Source organism: Cyrtonyx montezumae, unplaced genomic scaffold, assembly GCF_038088225.1.
Source record: "Cyrtonyx montezumae isolate F1298 unplaced genomic scaffold, pur_monq_1.0 scaffold_17, whole genome shotgun sequence".
NCBI lineage: Eukaryota > Metazoa > Chordata > Aves > Galliformes > Odontophoridae > Cyrtonyx > Cyrtonyx montezumae.
In genome coordinates this window covers 28,221,884-28,242,662 of record NW_027071903.1, presented here as the reverse complement: position 1 = coordinate 28,242,662, position 20,779 = coordinate 28,221,884, and positions in this window count along the sequence as shown.

Below are 20,779 nucleotides of genomic sequence, written 5' to 3'. Positions count from 1 at the left end.
TCAATACCTCCTAAACTGATCTTGAGGGTCAGAAAAAAAAACTTCCTTTCAGTATAGCGGACCCCAGTATTAGTTCTTGTTTATTTTTAAATGAAGGTTTTTGACTTCAGTGAATTGCACTTGACTTCGTGGAGAATCCATCCAACCCGTGTTCCTGTGGGGTGTGACTTTCTCACTGCACTCTCTACTGCAGTCTGACTCCATCAGTGTGTGCTGCAGGGGCATGGATGCAGTGGAGTGAGAAAGCTCTCTCACATACGTGTGGATCTCTGTGCATGTGTAACATGCACACGCATGTACAGATGGGCACATGCTGTTCTAACCTTGACTTAGATAATCCTATTTCCTGGCATATCCTGTGGAAGAGCCCTTCCCAGGTATTTCCTTAGAGACACGCATGCGTGAGCGTGCGTTTTCCCATCTGGATGGCAGGAACAGCTGTAGGGCTCCCAGGGGACTAAGAGGAAGCCAAGGCCATCCACGGGGAGGTCCTGTGCCTCCTAAGTGTTTGCGGCTGTCTGCTCAGCTATCCTTTGTATCTCCCTCCCTTGCAGCATGTCTGCGTGGAAGCTGAGATAGTGTCCCAGCCTGCCCTTCCTTTCTTTTCTGCAGTTGCGCTGAGAGGAAGGAGGAAAAAGGGGCTGCAGCAAACATAATGCTTTCAGGATGTGTTATCTTGTGTGGGTGCAGAAAGGAGGTGAGGAACCGGCTCCACCCTTCCTTTGCATAGATCCTAGATGGGGCAGAAGTTCGTGTGGGACGTGTGGGGACAGTGCTAGCAGCCTGCAGGGCCCATGGCTGGGGCAGGGCCTGCTCCATGCACATTCCCTGTGCTCTGGTGTAGCCTGGTGCTTTCACGTTACCGTGTCCCACATTTGGGGCTGCTTCCAGATATGCCAGGGGATTTTGAAGGGCAGCTCTGCAACATGTCTGACAAGGAAGAAAAAAACAAACAAAAGCAACAAAATGTCCTACTGGTTCTTTGTTGTGTGTCTACTTAACCATTTTTGGCACTGCTCAACTAATTAGATTCCTTTTGGTTCATTGATACATTATGAATGAGGTTGTGTGGATCACAGCATAGTTTCTTTGTTGCCTCTGCCTATGAAAGGCAATATATTAGCAATGATGATGGTGCCAATTTTTGTTGTTGTGATATTAAGTGGTTTAGTACAGTTTTTGTTTGTAACAAGGATACTGCAAATCCCACCCTGCCCCACCCCAACTTCTGAGTGTATTTTGAAGTACACGTGTACATAAACATGTATATAACTTCCTCATTTCTTTCCAGAGTAGAACTCCTACTGATGACAGAGGTAGCTGTGCACTGCTCTGACCTCAGCTCAAGGGAGAATCTGTGCTAAACAACAAAGTTCAAAAAAGGGCTTTTGATACGAATGCAAACAAGTGTTTTTATGTATTTTGAGTAAACGGTTATCAGGAAGAAATCTTTATAAAAACTTGATGTATATTGCGAAAATCACATTGGAATGTATTTCTCTAGAATATTAATTCTGACATGAGACATTTCAGTAGGTTTATTTGTATTTTACTTTGTGTTTTCTGGGGCATAATGGACTTGATTTCGGAGTGCAATTTCAGGCCGCACAGAGTCACTAATGATCACTTGGCCTCATACTTGAGGTCCTTGTTGCCCAGATGTTCAGGAAAGCAGGTAGTGCTGCAATTTCAACACAGGATTAGAGAAGCATTGGGTTCTGACTTAGAACCTTGGTGATTCTAATGAGAAAATGCTTCAGGCTGCTTATATCACATACATCATCGATCTCTTCTAATAGTGTATTTCATAAAAGGGTTAACGTATTTCTAAACACATTATGCAATGCATGTCGGTAGCCAAAAATAACATTCTCCCCACCAAGAGAGAATTAAGCTCATTTTTTAAATGTGAGAATTTTTTAACAGGGTGGAAGTTGCCGCCTTTGTGTTGCTTGTGAATTTGGTTCTACCTTTAGGATGCTTCTTCACTGTAACAAGGTTTTGTATTGATTTAATACGGAAGCTGAATTGTAGAATTAGACATCAGAGGGATGTGTTTTATGATTCTAATGTTGAAAGCTCTGTGAGACAACCAGTAAACCAGCAAAGTGCTATTGAAAATCAAGTATGCTATTTAAGGGAACTTGCAAATGTAAATCCTTGTTATTTTTCAAAACTAGGAGGAAAAAAAAAAGAAAAAAAGACCACGGGTCAGATAATTCCCTTCACTTTTTACCACAGGAAATGATCAAAGTAGCAGAAAATCTGCTCTTTTTGGCCAAACTTCTGTCAGAGACAGAAGGGGTCGAGCCAACACATGGTGTACACAGACTTGCAGCAAGAGGGGATGTGGCTGATGGGAAAGGAGGTGGAACCAGTGAAAATCTGTAGGGTAATACCTCCTATTAAACCCATGAATTAACATGAATTTTCCTGTTCTAGATGGAACAGAGGTTGTTCCAATAAAGCAAATTCAAACAACGCATCCTTTTTCTCTGAGTTGTTGGGTGCTTGTGAATGCAGACATTGGGCTAGCAGCATTTGGGATGCTGTGTCAAACAGCTGTGTTGCTGTAGGGAACAGAGGGTCTCTAGAGATGACAGGAGAAGTACAGGCAAAAGTGTGTACCTGCCAGCACAGTTTGTTGGACAACTAAGGTGCTTTCTTGTTTTTCTTTCCTCTCTCCCTCTTTACTCTCCTCCCCATCAGGCTCTTTGTGTAGACGTTACAGCAGAAGCAGATGGTAGGGAGCAGAACATTTTACTCCAAATCTTTGTTCTTGCTGCCCATATAAGGTGCCAGATGGGCAGTGACAAAGATAGAAATTCTCTTCCTGGAGCCCAAGAGAGCTACAGGAAGAGCAGTGCTCCACGTCTGCCTTATCTTCACAGGATCATCACAACACATTTTTGGGGGCATGCTGGTGTCACTCTTGGGCTGTCTGCCAAGACACTTAAAGAAAATCTGAGTGGCAGCTTGAAAGTGGCATCCAGACCATTGAAGTATTTTGTGCAATACACCGAAACACCACCAGGCTAGGTATGAAGTGTACAGTTCCTTCCTAGGAATAACTTGGAAAATGAAATACAGAGAGGTGTTTATTTGCTTGGAAATTATGAATTATCAAAATTTTATATAGAGAGTTATTCAAAGGTATATTTATCTGACGTAATTAGTGGTATTATGAACCATTTTCTTAATGAGGAAGGGTGTCTATGGACATGAAGGGTCTCCACGACTCTGTGAAATCTGTATAATTAAGTATTAATATTTTCCACTAAGCTAAAACATTAGAGGTCCTCTTGTATTGCAAAGTGAGGAATAACGTATTGATTTTAATGAATCTGAATCTTTTCTTAGAGCTGGTTTTGTTATACCACAGTTATTTGAACTTAAGGGTTTTATATGTTTGCTTGTTTTGTTTGTTCTTTTAAACCGCACAGTATATGGCACTATATACAGACAAAGTCAAAAGCTCCATGTCAAGATTAATACAGAGATTCCTGGGGTCCTTTGTCAGCTCGCCAGGCTCTTGTTCCTGTTCTGACTTAATTTTTTTCTTTTTTATTATTTCCTTTTATGTTAATAAAGGCTTCTTGTGGCTGTAAAAGTTGAAGTCGTCTTACTCTATATAGACAGCCTGGTTCTTACATAGATACTATTTTGATTATTTAGAAATCCTGCTGGCTGCCAGATGGAGCTCTTTGGGGTTTTATGTTAAATAGTTAGAAAGCTAAATAGCTTGATTTTTTTCTTCTTCTTCTTCTTTCTCCTTCCTCTCCCAACAACAACAAATAAATACTTGAAAAGTAATTACTAGCAACTTGCTTAATGTTAGTTTTAAAATCAAATTAGTTTGGGATGAAGTGACTGCAAATATGGGATGTCTCTAAGCACTCGGTTTTTGGTGGGTTTGACTGATTTAGCAGTATTTTAAACCAGCAGTTTTTCTGTGAGTTTGAGCAGCTGGACTCTACTGAAGTCTAAGGACAGAGAATCCTGAAAAGTGCAGAACACGGCCCTGAATGCTGCAGTAGCATTTCTTACCGGTTCTGAACTTCAGCTGGAAACCCCAAGACAGTCTCAGTCTACAGTCACGTTAGGATTTCTGGAAATAACTTGAAGGGTGTGGTTCAGTGGTATGCTAGGCTGCTGTAAGCAGCTCGAATCCCTGAATTGATTCAGTCAGCCTCTGGATGAGTGTGAGTGGCTGTGGTAGCTCCCCTGTCTCTCACCTCCCTGCTCTGAACCTTTTCTGAGCCAGTGAGGAGAAGTTTGACATCGAGAGTCACCATTGCCATGGATTGCTTTGTGTCTCTCAATGAATTGTACCATTGGCTCTGAGAGCTCTTAGGGGTCCTGTGCTGGACTCGTAATCGTGTGGTTTGGAGTTACTTTTATTCCTCAGCCCTTTGGGATGCTTCACTTTCTGGTCCATTCAGTCAATTGAGTTCACCAGGTCTCGGAGCAATACACAGCAGCAGCAGGGCTGTTCTGGTTGGCCTTTGTCTGGACTTTTAAGAGCTGTGATACTTGCTTTGGTGGAAATTCAGGTGCACTGCTAGAAGTGTTTCTTGAAAAATCAGTGTCTTGTGCACTGTGACTACAACACTGATGCATAGAGGGACTTTCATACCATCTGTATAAGGTGTTCCTTCAGTTCTTGCAGAAAGTGCCTAGGAAACACGGGATCAACATGTTGCTGATTATAGTTCTGCTGTCATTAACTGCCTGTCAGGGTCAAAGCAGTAATTTTGGCCTCCAGAGTTATGTTTGTAAAGCGCAGAGTAAAAAATGATGCAATTTTCTGGTCACATTTTTTTTTCAGTATGTGTAGGTTCTGTCTGGTTCACATTAACTATAGGAAGGCATGCTGCTCAGGTGTACTTTGGCCCCTGTTTGCATTCTAAATGGGCGCCCTATAGAAAAAAGTAAAGAAAAGCCAAGGAGGTCTGTATGTGCAGTGTGACAAATTATGGGCCCTCCAGCACTTCTGAATTGTCACATATTTAATGCGATGGTCTTATTTAAATGCTTCAAATTTAATCTGTGTTTAAAAATTTACTCTCTGTTTAAAAATTTACTATGGAATCAATCTGTTCTGGCAATGTTAGATCCATAATTCAAAAACTTTTCCCCATCTTATTACCTTAAGGTAGCCATTAGTTTAAAACTTTTCAATCTCTGGGTCTGGCTTAAAAAATAAAAAGGAAATTGAAGCTTATATTTCAGTTTAAATCTTTTTGAAAGCTTTCAAGTTAATTGGTTGACCTATTTTTGAATTACAGAACATGGAAAAAATAGTGGGTGTATTCTTTTTCATGTTGAAGTAAGCTATTGTTTCTCGTCTCATAATTAAAAACTTGCTTTTTTGAAAAGCTGAAATTGGTCCTCAGCATCTCAAGAATCTGCGAGCAAATCTTGCTGCTAAAATGTTCTTAGTACTGAGTTCAGGCAGTAACTCGTTCCGAATCTGTAATCTTGTCTTGTCCTGTGGCTGTCATATTAGAGAAGTTTGTCGCAACAGCTTGGAAGTGGAGTTGGTAGTGTTGGAGCAGGCTGACAAGCAGCTGAAGTGAGTGGTACAAGCTGCAGAGACACAGCAGTACTATCTTTGAAACTTCAGAGACGGTGCTGCTGGCTAAGGTGCTGCAGGTTGTAGTGCTCACAAAGACGTGCAGTGAAATGCAAGTCTGGGAAAAGCTACGGGAGAGAGTTGCCTCAAAGTGAGGGATTTACCTCGTGCTTAAAAGAAGGGGGAATAAAGCCCAACTTAAAATATTTGGTTGGAACTGTAAGGGTATTTAAAGGCTTAACTTCCAGTGAATTTAATGGGATTTCTAGGTCTAGATGTTTTGTGGACCTGGTCCTTAGTGATGAAGCGTGACTGCATAGCTTTTTTAAAATTAATTATAGAACGTTTTGGTAGAGTTTTAGTTATACTCTCTCAAGCTTGGAAGTTTTCAGTTGGACAGCGTGCTGTAATTCTGTTCCTACCATCCTGACCTTCCAGTGGGGGTTTTGAGCTCTTGTTATCCCTGCATACGCCCTAGCTGGCGGGCAGCCAGCAGCCCAGCTCTACCTCATTTGCTCTTATGGTTGCCAGATGCCAGCATCTTGCATCTTTCCTTCCCATCAGAATCACAGATTTCACCTCCCTCCCTCCACCCTCTGCTCGTGGTACAACACCCAGATGTGGAACAGAGATCCCTTTGTACTGTGTGCATGCTATCCTCATACAGGCCGTATACTTAATGGTAGGTCGTGCCAACTGAGGTTCAGCTCGCATTACAAATATACCTGCTCTTTCTATTTCTATATGCAACTTCCAGCTACCTCAATACCACATCCATCCATTCAAAATACATCTTGAAGAGCTGTCTGTAATCCATATTCCTGGGAACTGTGTTTGTCAGAGAGCTTCAACCTATTCAGAAGAAAGGGAATTCTGACCTCAGGTATTTATGGGGTGTTCTTTAGTAGGGGTGGTGCTGAGTTAGCTGGATACTGTGAGATGTAGGTTAGTGGCTAGCAAAGTTCTTGAAGCTCAACAGAGTAGTACCTAGTCTTCTTCTGGTGTTTTCTGGCTCTCAAATTAACTCTGCTGTTCTGCTCATGTGCATTCAGTTGATCATCAATGTGAGTTAGGAACACGGAGGCAGCATTTGGATTTACACTGCACTGTAAAATCTATTTATTGCCAAATCTTTTATGAGTGGGCCTTGAGCCTCCTTTTAAAATTTTGCACATTAATGCTGAACTTTACCTCGTGCTTAGTTTGCAATACCACACAGTTTTATTTTAGTTCTGAATTGCCTTAATTTTCTCTCCAGCTGAAAAACAAAGAAACAAAACCCAGCTTCGTGGATTTGTCCAATTCTCTTCCTGTCTCAATATAATAAAATGAAAATTGCTTACTTAGAAAAGTGATTTTCATCCTAAATTTCAAATTCACATTCTGAAACATGTGAGCTTTTTGCTTGGTCTGTGGATAAAAACATTTTCATTTGGGTAAACCAAAGGCAAAGTCATTCTAGACTAAAGCTTTTTTGTCTTGGTATATGAGGTAAAATGGCAAATGTTCTTCGGTTCACCTGCATGACTGTTTGTACTGCATTACATAAAAAATCCCTGTTTCCTTCAATATTACTATGTTGGACAATTGAGTGTTCCTTTGATTACAGGCCCAGTGTTTTGCAGTCTCTTGTATTAAAAAAAAAAAAACCAACAAATAGTTGGATGATTCTGTTAGTGCGTTTGTATCATATCCTATATTTAGTTTTGTTTAAGACAAGAAAACTCAAATCAGAATTGTGTGCCAATTCTTTATAAGGTTCCTCTCATTTGGCAAAAGAACTGCTTTAATTACATCTTGTTTTCTGTACTGTGTCATTGTAGAGGAGAGAACACATTGCACTTGTAAGGTGATGAACTAATTCACTCCCATCTTTGAAGCTTTTGCTGTGTTTTCTCCCTTTTCCTTTGAAAATACTAGTGGGCTGGAGAAGACTCTCCCTGGAATGATAAATGTGCTTTCCAAATGTAGAATGGTGCTCCGAAGTTGAAGTAAAACAGACTTTAAAAGTTATTAATTCTGTCTGATAGAAATATGATAAAAAATCACAGTGACTATTTCTCCCAGAATGATTGTTTTAGCCACAATTCCACTTCTTTGTTTGTTGTTGTTGTGACATTAATTTGATATTACTGTTAGATATTTCTTGTCCTATAGATGATTTTATAAGATAGAGTGGTTTCACCTACAGAAGATGCAGTTGCTGGTTTAGGATCCTTCTTAGGGCTGTGATCTGTGAGGTGTTGCATGTTCTTCCCTGCAAAGCTGTACTTTGCTGAAGTGTGGTTCATGTGAATCCCTGATATCCAGGGAAAATCAGTCCTGGCCAGAGAATAAAGAGTAAATAATGTTTAGAGTACATCTACAGGAAAATTCTTCAAGTTGGACAACTCTCAATAGTTGTCTGAGCAAGTTCCCCATCCCTCCTCCTTTCAAAGAATATTAAATTAAACAAGAATATTTCAAGAATTTCAGCAAAACATTTGATAACCAAAATGATGCATTGAAACCTTTCACATTTTGCTTCTGTTCACGGTCTATTTTAAAATAACAGTTAAATGTATTTTTAAGCAAAAAAAAAAAAAATTAAATCAGTGGGGAAAATGGAAAGGGAAAGGCTGTTTTGCTTTCAGCACTGGAAAACAATCAATGTCCCTTTTGTTCATTAGATGCTGTGTAGTTAATTTATTGTACTTTGAAATACTTTTTTTTTTTGCATTGACAGTCGATTTGCATTGACATCCTACAGCTTTATTTTAGAAAACCCCTCAGCTTGCTTATGTGTTTCAGTTGTATTGACTATATGAATTCTGCCTCAGAACTAAAGAATCCTGGCTAATGACTGAGTGAAATGATACTGAGTTCATTTCTAAGCAGAAAAGCCAAAGCTTTGCGTAAGTTGGTTTGATGTCAAATTCAACCTAGTAATTTTAAAGGCTCTTTGCATTTGTAGTAGTCTGTCTGAGGACTCTTGCAAGCCTGAAGCACTTTGTTTTTGAACTGTTTGTTGTAGAGAGCATGGAGCTGTCTCCTCCAGACCAGGTTATTTGGGAATTAAAGCCTTTTAGAGCATACTTAGGAAGAAAGATACTGATCAGACCTAGTTAGCAGGGCGAGTTCTCCTTCTACCTGCAGGTATGAAACTGGGATGTACAGGTTTAGCACGTTGCACTCAGGTGGTTTGTTGTCATGTTACCTTAGAACCGCTGTGCTTCTGATGGTGATATCTGAGATTTTTTCAAAAGAATCCACATTAATTTTTATAAGTTTTCATTTAAATTTATTTTTGTGGATGATCTTATTTCTCTGTTCTCCTCAAATGCTTCTACTGCTTATTTTTTGACATTTTCTAAGTACATGGCTAGTGCCCTGTATGGCTGTTATCCACTGATGATGGTAGCAAACCACCTGCTTTCAGCACACATCGATTTTTGTATCATGATTCTCCTCCCTGGATAAATACTTCATCTCCAGCCTCCTATCTGTTACTGTTAGTCTTACTGTTTTCAGAGTTCATCCATTGAACTTTGCTATGTTCCCAATACATGGTGCAGCCATTGGGGATTTTCTCAGGCAGGTAAGGGCATACCAGTTGTGGAAGATACAAGGGATGAGGTATGCAGGTATAAATATAAGCCTGACTGTGGCTTGACTTCTCTACAGAACAGCATTTCTTGCCTTCAAAGAGTAGCAGGTGCAGTTGGGAAGACAGTTAATCACAAAGCAGGGGCACTGGGTAGGCAGCAGGTCTACCAAATTACACAGCAAAATGCTAACACTGAAATAGCAACTACTTATTAAATTACAGAATTAGCAGCTAACTGAGACCTGCTTAGAGGCAGGAACGTACACAGGGGTATATTTGAGGGTAAGATTAATCCTTTTCATCATGCCTTATTAGGGATTCTGGATGTCTGCATGTTAAGAGCAGGGAATCCTGTAGACATGTGTTTGGTCAAAAAGCACGTGTCAGTTCTCAAGAAAGGAGAAGGCCCTTCTAGAGTTAGCTTGGATTTAGCTGATGTGTAGGGAGATGCACCTCTCAGGCCATAAGGGATTTTGCAGAGCACTGTGAGCCTTGGTACCTGTGAAGGGCACTCAGTCCACGTTTAGCTTATACAGCAAATCTCCTTTTAGCAGAATGAAAGCTTCCTTTTTTTTTATATACTTTTTTACCCCTAGGCTCTTACATATCGTCACCTCTCCATATGTAAAGGGCTGTGGCTGTTCTAAAAGCAGAGATAAAAAGTAATGCACCTCTTTCCCATGCTGCCTTGGTTCTGAGCATGGTGTAATGCTGTCTACTGATGCTTTACTTTTATCTTGCTTTTTGCGTTGTCACTTGGATATTTCTTAGTGTACATCATCAGACTAGGAGCCATTCCTCACCTCTGTTATTTCTATTTCTCCTATAATGCTTCCAAAAATCTCTCGTACTGACCTACAAGACCAGCTGGAACTGCAGCATCACTCCATTTTAAGCTCTGAATTGTGTTAGCCATTACATTGGTTCCACATGCTGCTTGGGTGGAGACATCAGCTGAAATTCCCAGCACAGTCAGTCAGGCCAGGAATTGCTGTGCTGTGTAAGCGGTGGTGACTTTCTAATTCTTGATTACATTATGCTAGGAAAGAGGATTGTTCCCAGAGCAATTTACCAAGAGGGGAAAAATGGAAATAGAGTTCAAGGATGACCTTCCACCTCAGTGATCTATTTGGCTGGCGTCTGCTATTGCTCAGCTTCTCTGTCATGGGTTTTGCAGTAGTCCAGTGCTTTGTCATCGCTACTAAGTGGAAAACTCCTGAGCTCACTAAACAGTTTGTGTGAGGGGTTTGGGTAACAGGATGGATTTGGGATTGCAGCTGTGGAAAAAGTATTCTTGAAGGTTACCTGGAAGAAACCTTGAGCAGACTTTGAGCATGTTGACCCTAAAACTTCATTCATCCTGAAGAGCTATTTCTCAGCCTGAGATCCTGAGATAGATGGAGAAAATGAGAGAGGAAAAAGGGAATTACTTTGCAGCAATCCAGCATGGGAGCAGGAAAAGTGTTGCTGAGACCGTCTCCAAGCGAGGCAGTGCTGTAATCCTGTTTCGTTTTCGTACACAGAACTTGAAAAGATTTTTCCTAGAAATGTGTAATGGGACTGTCAGAAAACAGACCACTCCCCTTCCCAGTAGTTTCCTGCTGAAGTCATTTAAGGCCTCTCGCAGCTTTCATCTGTATAAGCACTGAGAACTTGTGGGCCAAGCTTTTTCTTTTTTTTTTTTTTTTCCTTAATGGATTACAAGCAAAAGTGAAGAAGTGTTTGGAAAAAAAAAAAGATTACGGAAGAAAACTGGAAGTTTTTCTGCAAGCTGGCTCCCCACTTAATCAGTTTCTCATTTCTGTTTTGTTTCTGTCAATCGCAGTGAAGTGGACCTAGGTGTTTTTCTTGTTTTAGCTATTGCTGAAAGCATGTATGTGAGCTGCCCAAAGGGGCGGGGAGAGAAGTTGTTCCTTACTTCACTTCTGGGACTGTCTGTTCAGGGCTTTACTCAGGAGGTGACTTGGAAAGACTTGTGAATTCCAGTTACTGTGCACTCAGACCTGATGATCACAGTAGACTGAACATATAAAATCTGCTCTGCAGGCAGCAGCCCTCACTCAGTAGCTGTTTCAAAAAGAAAAATTCCCTTTGTAGAGCTGGCAGATAGCCTGTATTCACAGAGATGGGAATTTTTGTTGGTATATATGCCATGTTTAACACAGACGATGAAGGCGATGTGCTTCTAAAAGAAGCCATTACTGTCCTGAATAAATGGATGCTACTCAGCATGCATTTTGCTGTTGGATGGAATTCAAGCCTCCCATTCTGAAATGGATAGCTTTTTTGGATTGCATTCACTTGTCTCTCAGACAAATCTGTAGAGTAGATCAGTTCCTCAGATGAATGATGCACAATTCATCTGTTTTCTTTCAAACTGAGCTGCCTGGCAAAGGAATGATAAATGTTTTTTTTTTTCTCTTTTTCCTTCTGTCTAGAAGACCATGCTGTACTGTAAAAGTCAAACTTAATTCTCAAGGCAGATGAACTACATGCAGAGGTGTTACATGTTTGTAATGCTGCAGCAGTGCTGTAGGCACCTCATCAGACTGACGTACGCTGTGGTAATACTGAGCCTCGGTCACGTTCCATGTGTCAGCTCTTTTGTAGGGCTTTAAGTGGAAGTTGTCCTTGAAGCCTTAGAGAAATCTCGATAGGGAGCAAATTTTCCTATTTAGTTTTGCCATTATTCTTTGGGGATTGTGATGTATATTGCATACAAGTCTGTCAGCCTTGAAGCATGAAGAGCTTCATGAAGTTAGCAGGTGATTATGAATTACATATGCATTTAAGAAAAGCAAATGCTGGTCTTTATGCAGATCTCCAGCATGCTTGAATGCAATCCACTGTATTTACATCACATTTAAAGTATGTATTTGCATTCGCTATGAAATTGTGCATACCTACGTGTAATTCTGTGCAGATTACTTGATCCATTGGATAAAGAAGCTTGGTGAGATGAGTATGGTCTACAGAAAAAACTTCACAACTGTTTTGAATTAAATTTCCCATCAGACTCCTGGAGCAAACTTCAGACTGAAGAACAAACTGATGTACTCAGAGAATATTCAACTTTGCTGCAAGCATCTAATCCTTATGCTGCAATGCCAGGAGGCTCAGAGCATTACCTGGCCTCATCACATCCCTGTGTTCCAGCTACCCTTGTGGTACAGCCATATGTTTGAGGCTAGGCAGCCAAGATGTCCTGCAACTTTTCAGGTAGAGCCTGACATAGTGTGATGCGAGAGACTCGGCACAATCTGCCTGCTATGGCAACCTGGGCAGGAGAAGTTGGGTTCTGTCCCAGAAGCTGCTTCTGGGAGAGGCCATCTCAGGTACAGTTTAACTGTGTGTCCAGTATTACAGCTATGTGCCTGTTTGTTGAGGGATTAGCCAGCCTTTCCTAAGGCTTCAGGATCCAGAACTCTGCCTGTTTGCTAAGGTATTTTTGTTGTCTGTCTGCTTATTGGCATGCATTTTGTTGCTCAACTACAGTGTGGACGAAAGTTCTTGTCATACTGAAAACAAGATTTGAACTGCATCCAAAGAGCGTGGAGTTGGTGCAGCTGTGTGATGGGGAGTAGCTGGAACACGCTTCCAAAGACATGAAACTATTAAGCATATATTCAAGGAAATGACATCTGAAATGCTTTTATTTCTGGTAGCAACTGATGATTTTCTCCAAGTACAGCTTTGATTATTAATATAACCTCTTGTATCAAGATTCAAAGTCTAGCAGACCCTAATTTCATGAGTTGCAGATGCCAATTAGAGATACTCCATCTGCTTTACTGTGATATGTACATACACTAGTACACTTTAACAATAGGAAGCCTCTCATTCTGAATGCATTCTGCTAAGATCTGTCTGCTGTTTGGCCCCTCATGTAAAGGGTGGCACAAGTGACTGGTGGTGACATAATGACCAGTCACCTTGTAGTCTTAATGCAGAAGCACTCTGACACAGAATCCCTTTCTGTATACGTCAGTCTCTCTAAGGCTCAGCAGCACTCAGCAGCTGGTTGAGTACCCAAGGCGTGCAAGGTACAGAGATGGCAAAAAGTTACAGAAGCAGCAGAAGCCTTCCTTCCAAACAGCAAAATGGAGTTGCTGGCAGAAGGTGATAACAGTGTTAGTGGCTGTTTAAATTAGAGAAGGATTGGATGTGTTCAGTGAGAGAGATATTGTTTAGGTTTTCCCTCCTGGGAGTAGTTTAGTATTTCAAGCACGTTTGGGACTTTTTTTTTCTTTTTTTTTCTTTCCCAGTGGTCTAAGATGTGAGCTGGACAGCCCATGTGAACTTAACAAGTTCACAAGCCTTAACAATGGTTCAGAGCAAGCAGTTTCATATCCTATAATGCTAGTTTTGTTTCTGGATGCCTGTGTAGACTCAGTATTTGCTCACTGTCTTTTCCTTCAGCTTAAAGTACACAAGAAGATGCCTGCTTCAGCCTGTTGGGGCTGACAAAATACTAAAAATAGACAAAACCGTAGAATAAAATGCATCTGAAGCCAGTTCTGTGTGGGGAGTCCTTTTGTGTGCTATATCCAAGGGAACAGCTGGAATCTGCTACTGACAACAATCCTATAAGTGTGGGGCTTTTTTTGTGTGTCTGACTGTATATTTAGTGTGCGTGCCCTGTCCAGCAAAATGTAGGGCTGAGCCTTGTCTCTTTTTCATTCTCTGACTTCAGAAAGTTTATTTCCTGCAGCACTGTCCGAGTCATTTTGTCACTATCTAGTTCAAAAGAATGGGCAGTGTGTAAAACTCGCTCCAAGAACAGCACCTACAAAGGGACCTATTCATACAACTCACCAGTCGGAGATCATGAAACTTTTTCAGAAAGAACAGACTAAGATCCTCAAAATAATTGGCAAGGGCAATGGAAATTATTGAAAGAATGAATGGGAGCAGCTATGACTGTTGCCAAAGTCATTATGGTCATCAAGCTGAAGAATGAGCCTGGCAGCAACTACACAGCCAGATGGCCAAACAACACAACTTATCAGTAATCCATCCATTTGTCTGATTGGAATCTCACCCGCCCACAGCTCAGGTGGGGACTGCAGAGGGGATCCTGAAATGAGAGCCACTGAGCTCCTGCAGGTCTCGAAAAGAACCAGCCACTGATGAGGCCACAGGTTTGGTGGAGCCCTGTGTACAAATGTTGCATCGTTGTGTTAAAATGCATTGGTTTTGAACACTGCAGGTCCAGTACTCCAAGTGGCTGGGCTGAGATGCTGTCAGTATGGCTGTGTGTCTCAGCAATTAAGGAGCCTCTGAGAATTTATGTACATGCTCACGTCGCTCACGTTGCTACATAACTTTTTCCAGCAGAATATGACTGCTGTAATAGGGAAGGGAGCTGTGCTCTACATATCTCTCAGATGGTCTGAAAAACAACTAGATTAAACTAAGAGGAATGGGGTCTATCTTTGTCTCTAGTTTGGTTTTTGCCATAATATTAAGTTATAATCTTCACAATGCATCAGTCCTCTTGAAGAGACAACTTTCTCCTTAGAACATCAGCTTCATTTTTTAGACACACTATCTAACATCTAGCTCATCTAGAATGGTGGAACACATAAACGCTGACATTTACAGCAAACCCCACCACTTTATTTTATCCTGCTCTTTAATGCTAGTATCTCAGTATTATCTCTTGTCCTTACTCACAAACATCCTGATAACCAATGGCAAAGACATGGTGTAGTAAAATAAACACTGGAATAGCTGAAACCATCCTGGATGTCCTTTAGCAAGACATCAGTACTGTGAAGTGAGGGATGCGTCAGCAGTATTAGCAAAATAAATGTGCCAGGGTCTGGTTCTCCTTTCCTCTTTTGTTTAAGTAAACCTTTAAAAGACAAACAAAGCTCCCCTTCAGAATGGAACTGAAATGCAATACAGAATGATTCACACCAAATAAATAAATGCTTTTCAGTTGTAATCACTCCCTATTGATTTGAAGTGGTATAATGCTGTTTCAATCTCATCACTTCCAGAAAGCATGCACAAACAAAAGAGGTGATTTTTAACACTAGGAGGGGTAATGGCAGCTCACACAGGGCATCCAGCCAAAGGATCAGGAATAATTTTATGATGACAGAGCTGAAATCTATGCCAGTTTACAACTTACTCTACAATTAATTTCATTTCTCTACTTCATTCCCCCCAAAATTGAGCCTGCATAATAATTCCCATGTGTATTATTTATCTGTACTTTCCATGCGATTTGCCACTGAACAACTCAGAATACTGGTAAGATTATTCCAGTGGAATCTGATTTCCACTGGGGCTCCCTCCCACCTTCATGGCAGCATTCAGCTCTTACTCTCATCTGCAGCACCAATCCACCATAAAGAGTATCAGTGAACACATACAACAAAACTTAAAGGTCACTTTGAGCACAGATGCATGCGTAGGAATACTCCCCACCTATTGCTGAAACACAGCTGCTTCTCTGGTGATCAGTGAAAGTAATCTGACAGCTTTGTAGCAGCACTAAATGGCCATTCATCTACTTAGCCACCAGCAACAACTGAAGCAGTGGGAATGTACAACATTTGAATCAGCATTTGTTAGCAAAATGTTTCCCTTGTGACACACAGAAAACCTGACTGCAAATATTCTTAACTTTGATCATACTTCAAGCTGTTAAGCTCTGCCAAAAGTGCTTCACCACATCGTGACTGGGACGTGGATTTTGTTAACAGTGGCAGTGAGCTGTCCCTGAGTGAATGACCACTCCCGCTGGCAGTACCTGTGTAGTTCCATGGGGGTTTCCTCTCCTAACCACCAGGCTCCTTCTCTGAAAGCTTGTCGTGTGTACAACAGGAAGCTCCAGTCCTGCAAAACATACATACTCCGATGAGACCGCAGTCTGAGACGCTGCGAGTCACAGCACTCAATTGTCACTTACAGTTTCCATTCTGTCTGAATGAATCTCCTTCCCTTTCAACTCAGCCCCCAGTGAAAACGCTTTGCGTGGGGTCTGCATTTGTTCTTTCCTTTAAGTCTTTCATATTCCTTGAGATATGAGGGCTTATACTCCTGTGGAATAGAATCTAATTCCACACGACATCCTATTGATTACAGCAGGGTCGTTTGACATGAGACACAGCATGTGTGTATGCTATAGTTGGCGTTTCAGTGGTTTGCCTGCACTGGCAAACAATCCTGCTGCAGAAATTGCTCATTAAAATAGCATTAAAAAGCAGACCTAGGTGAGACCTGATTGCATTTAAGTTTGTGGGTATGCTTAATCAAGACAATATGTAGATTTTTCTGAATTATTGTTAATAACACAAAGGTGTATTTTCAGTAGTATTTGAAGTTCAATTTTTAATTAGGTTCATGCTCTGTGTTAAGCCTTTCCTTAGTAAAAAGAAACAACAGTCTCCATATTTCCCAGTGGTGCTCATTTCTGATGCAGACTTGCTGTCAAACTGACACCATACTGCAGAAATACATACAAACAGAAAGCCTTCATCTACCAGAAAATTAACAATTTAGCAAGCAGAATGTATAATTCATACAGCCTAAAAAGACAGTAGGCTCCAAAAACTAGAAATACCTTGCCAGCTTGAGGGATTTTTTGTTGTTGTTGTTAATTTTAAGACATTTAAGAACATCATATTAAAATATCATTCTTAAATATGCCAGATTGTCTGAAGTCAGTCTTACTGTCCCAACTGCTTTCTGGTTGAAAAAAAAAACAACAAGAAAACAAAACAGATATGAAGCCATTTTCATGATCTGTTCTGCACAGAATTAGTCCTTCTTCACAGTGCAAGTGATGGAGCACTGGCACAGGCTGCCCAAAGAGGTGATGGAATATCCTTCTCTGGAGATGTTCAAGACCTGTCTGGACACCTACCTGTGCAACCTGGATTAGGGAGCTGCTTTGGCGGGGGGGGCTGGACTCGATGATCTCTGGAGGTCTCTTCTTAACCCCTACAATTCTGTGTGATTAGATGCAATTATAAAATGACATATCATACTGCTTAAAATTCAGTTCTATACATACATGTAAGTTATCAGTGTTGAAAAGTCTGAAGTTGCAAACAGATGAGTTCTCATGGTACCCAGTTGTTCAGTAATAAATATGCTGCAGGAAGCAGATGAGTTCTTTCAATTCTCTTTGTAATTTGGATCCAAATCCTCCTGAAGCCACTGGAAAGATTTCTATTAAGACGGCTTATTGGGACTTCATTGTATGCTGTTTGTCTCACTGAGGTGAGTTCTTACTTTGTCTTGTTATTTCAGGACTTCCAATCTCAACCCTACAATCTGTAGAGCCTTTTCTTCCCTTGAAACTATGATTGTATATTAAGAGAGCTATTGGGTAATAACAGATGCTTGTAACTGGTCCATGGCAAGATCTCAAACTGTATAAATTCTAAGTATATACTTTCAGTGAGTTTTGAGATAAGAAATCATACCGATGGTAAAAAATGTCCTTGGGTGACACCAATAATGAAGGAGATTCACTTTTGACAGGCAGAAAGCTAACTGCCATTCTTGCTCTTGCAGGTGTGCTCTCATAAGGCTGGGAAAGTCTTTATTTCTGGGGGTTTCCATGGTAATGTTGGCAGTCCTAAATGGAAACAAAAACATTTAAAAGGATATGTTAAAAGAAAAAGTGGGATTCAAACATGACTGAAGTTTGTGTTTTTCTAAGGGTAGAAAGCAGAAATATTGTTGTACATGGATTTTAAAATTCCATCTAAATTAAATCCAAAGGTAAATTCAGGCACATTTTTACAAACTGTTGTGGGTTTGGCATCATAACACTTTACCAAAGGCCTTCCAAGAGTTGGCAAGCACAGACAGACTCTTTTCATGCTTTGTTTTCTGAAGTAGGTGGTTGTTCTCTACACAATCCATACAATCAAATTCCATACAATCAAAAGGATCTTTGCAGTGAAAATGTCTGCTGCCAAGAATACGTAACACAAAATTCTAAGCAAATTTCATGTATTTTAGCTATAACCTTTAAAAATGTCCTCCCTCCCTCCCTCCCTCCCTCCCTCCCTCCCTCCCTCCCTCCCTCCCTCCCTCCCTTCCTCCCTTCCTTCCTTCCCTTCTTTTCCTTCTTTTCCTTCTTTTCCTTCTTTTCCTTCTTTTCCTTTCTTTTTTTAAGTTTTGATCCTGAAAATCAAATCCTGTAATAAACTGTGCAGCTATGTTGCCTCAGGGTGGACAGCATGTGTGTCCTTTGGTGCCTTCAGGAAAGGAGGGCCATGGACCTGCAATGCAGTGTCTGTCATCACAAGTCTCAAGAATCACAGAATCATAGAATGCCTTGGGTCGGAAGGGACCTTAAAGACCATCCAATTCCAACCCCCAACCATGGGCTGGGTGCCTCCGCCAGCTCAGGCTGCCCAGGGCCCCATCCAACCTGGCCTGGAGAACCTCCAGGGATGGGGCACCCACAGCTCACCAGGCCTGGACACAGATGGGGTCTCAGAAGGGCAGAACAGATGGGGAGAATCCCCTCCCTGCCCCACTGCCACCTCTTTTTTAGGAGAATGGAGTCTGGAAGTCTTTAGTGCAGTAACCAAGTACAAGATAGCAGCTGGTTTTGTATTGTGCCCTCAAGAACAAGAGAGTGCCAAAATGACTCAGAAAATGATGTGGATGTGATGGCAGCCTGGCACTACATCAGCACACTGGTGATAGTGGGACACATCCCCAGTGACCTCAGGAAATGACAAGAGGAAGCCACCTCCTCTTCTACTCCTGCATCAGGCTGGGAAGAAGGTGCAAGGGAGGAAAATGTCACCTGTGCCCTTTCCCTTTGATTGCTTTTGATTCAGATGGAAGACAGCAGACAACGCTGACGTAGAATGGAGACAGTCGGGTTGGAAAACATCACTTGAAAGTGCCTCTGTTACAAGCTCCTGCTTGAAAATAATCCTGCATCTGTGGAAACTTCCAAATTTTGCTTTCCTCAGTGCAGGAGCTGAATATAGATTTGTTGAATCTTAATTAGGTTGGATACAACAGGCTTTTCCCCCCATGGTAATTCCTGTTCAGCAGCAGTGCCCCCTGGTTTCTGATCACCCTGATGTGCCATTCTTTGGGTATTATTTGCTTTCCCAAATGCACTGTAGCAATCAACAACTGATCCCCTTTCTTCCCCCTCCCCCCTTTTAATTCATTAATTACTGTATATTTTTCAGGCCACATTTCTTCCCACTTACTTGGGCTGCTCTTTTCATTAAAACAAGTTCTCCAGCTGCCCCAATCGTTTGCCCTTCCTGTCCATTCTTGGGCATGCCAAAACTGTTAGTGCACAACAGGAAACCAATAGCTTGTGCTATCAGGAGACATTTCCTTCACAGCACAAAACGTCTGAATAATAATTTCAAGCAAGGCTTCACCCATTTCCTGTAAAAGGAGGGAAGTTTGCCTATCCTAGTCCCTCAGAGCTCTTTGTTTCCATCCCTTCATGATGTAATGCTTTCTGCACAGGGAAGATGGATCATTTTCCCTTAGCAGCACTAAATTCAATATCCTGTGTAAAGATTTGATACCCAGTCTTCAGCAATGAAACATGCAATGCATACAAATAATAAAAAAGATGTGCTAGAGTTTATACTTGTGGCATCTCTGTTAAAAAATAGATCATCTTTTTGGTGTCTGGAAAATAGCAGAAATGAAAATATGAATGCTAAAGGCAGCTTGTTTTATTAAATGTTTTAATGCAGTATTAGCACTGCAGGTGTCAACTACTGCACACCCTCCAGCAGATGTGACAGCCCACCCGCATCAGCTCTTGCTGAGCACCAGAATGCCCCAGCCTGAACTGGCTCTGGGTTTTACAGGAATACCATGAATAAACTGTCTCAGGCACTGAGTCAGAACACCGCTTAAGCATATGCGTAACTTCATCATTTGAGTTGGAAGCGACCACAGAATCACAGAATCATAGAGGTTGGAAGGGACCTCTAGAGATCATCAAGTCCAACCCCCCTGCCAAAGCAGGTTCCCTACACCATGGACCCTTCAAAGACATCTGGTCCAACTCCCCTGCACTGAACAGGGACACTTACAGCTGATCAAGTGCTCAGAGCCCCATCCAGCCTGACCTTGGGTGCCTTGTGCCTATATAGCAAAGTAAATAAATAAGCAAAAATCACTTAAGTGAATACTGAAGAGTGACTAACTTTGTTAAGTATTGTGCTACATCAAAGCCTTCAGATAATGGCAGTGCTTTTGGAATTATTAAAAAGGGAATTACCAAGCAATGTGCATGCTAATACTCCAGAGTTGGAACATTTAGAGATGTTCAGGAAGCATAATTTTAGGAAAACTCTCTTAAAGTGCCCTTTATCCAATCAAAACAGACATAGAAATTGCTACATAAGAAATGCTGTTTCCGCGGAATCCTACTACGACATTTCTTAATCCATTTTTGTTAAACGATGCAACCTAGACTCAAATTATGCAGATTATTTAATTTTCAGCAAATTTTAATAACAAGTTTAATCAGCCTTGTGAATATGACTTTTTTTTTTATCACCTGCTGCAGCAGTACGGAAAGCTTAAAAGGAAAACTTGTTGAAGAGTTTAAGTACCTTAAAAATAGCTATTGTCACAATTGTTATTGC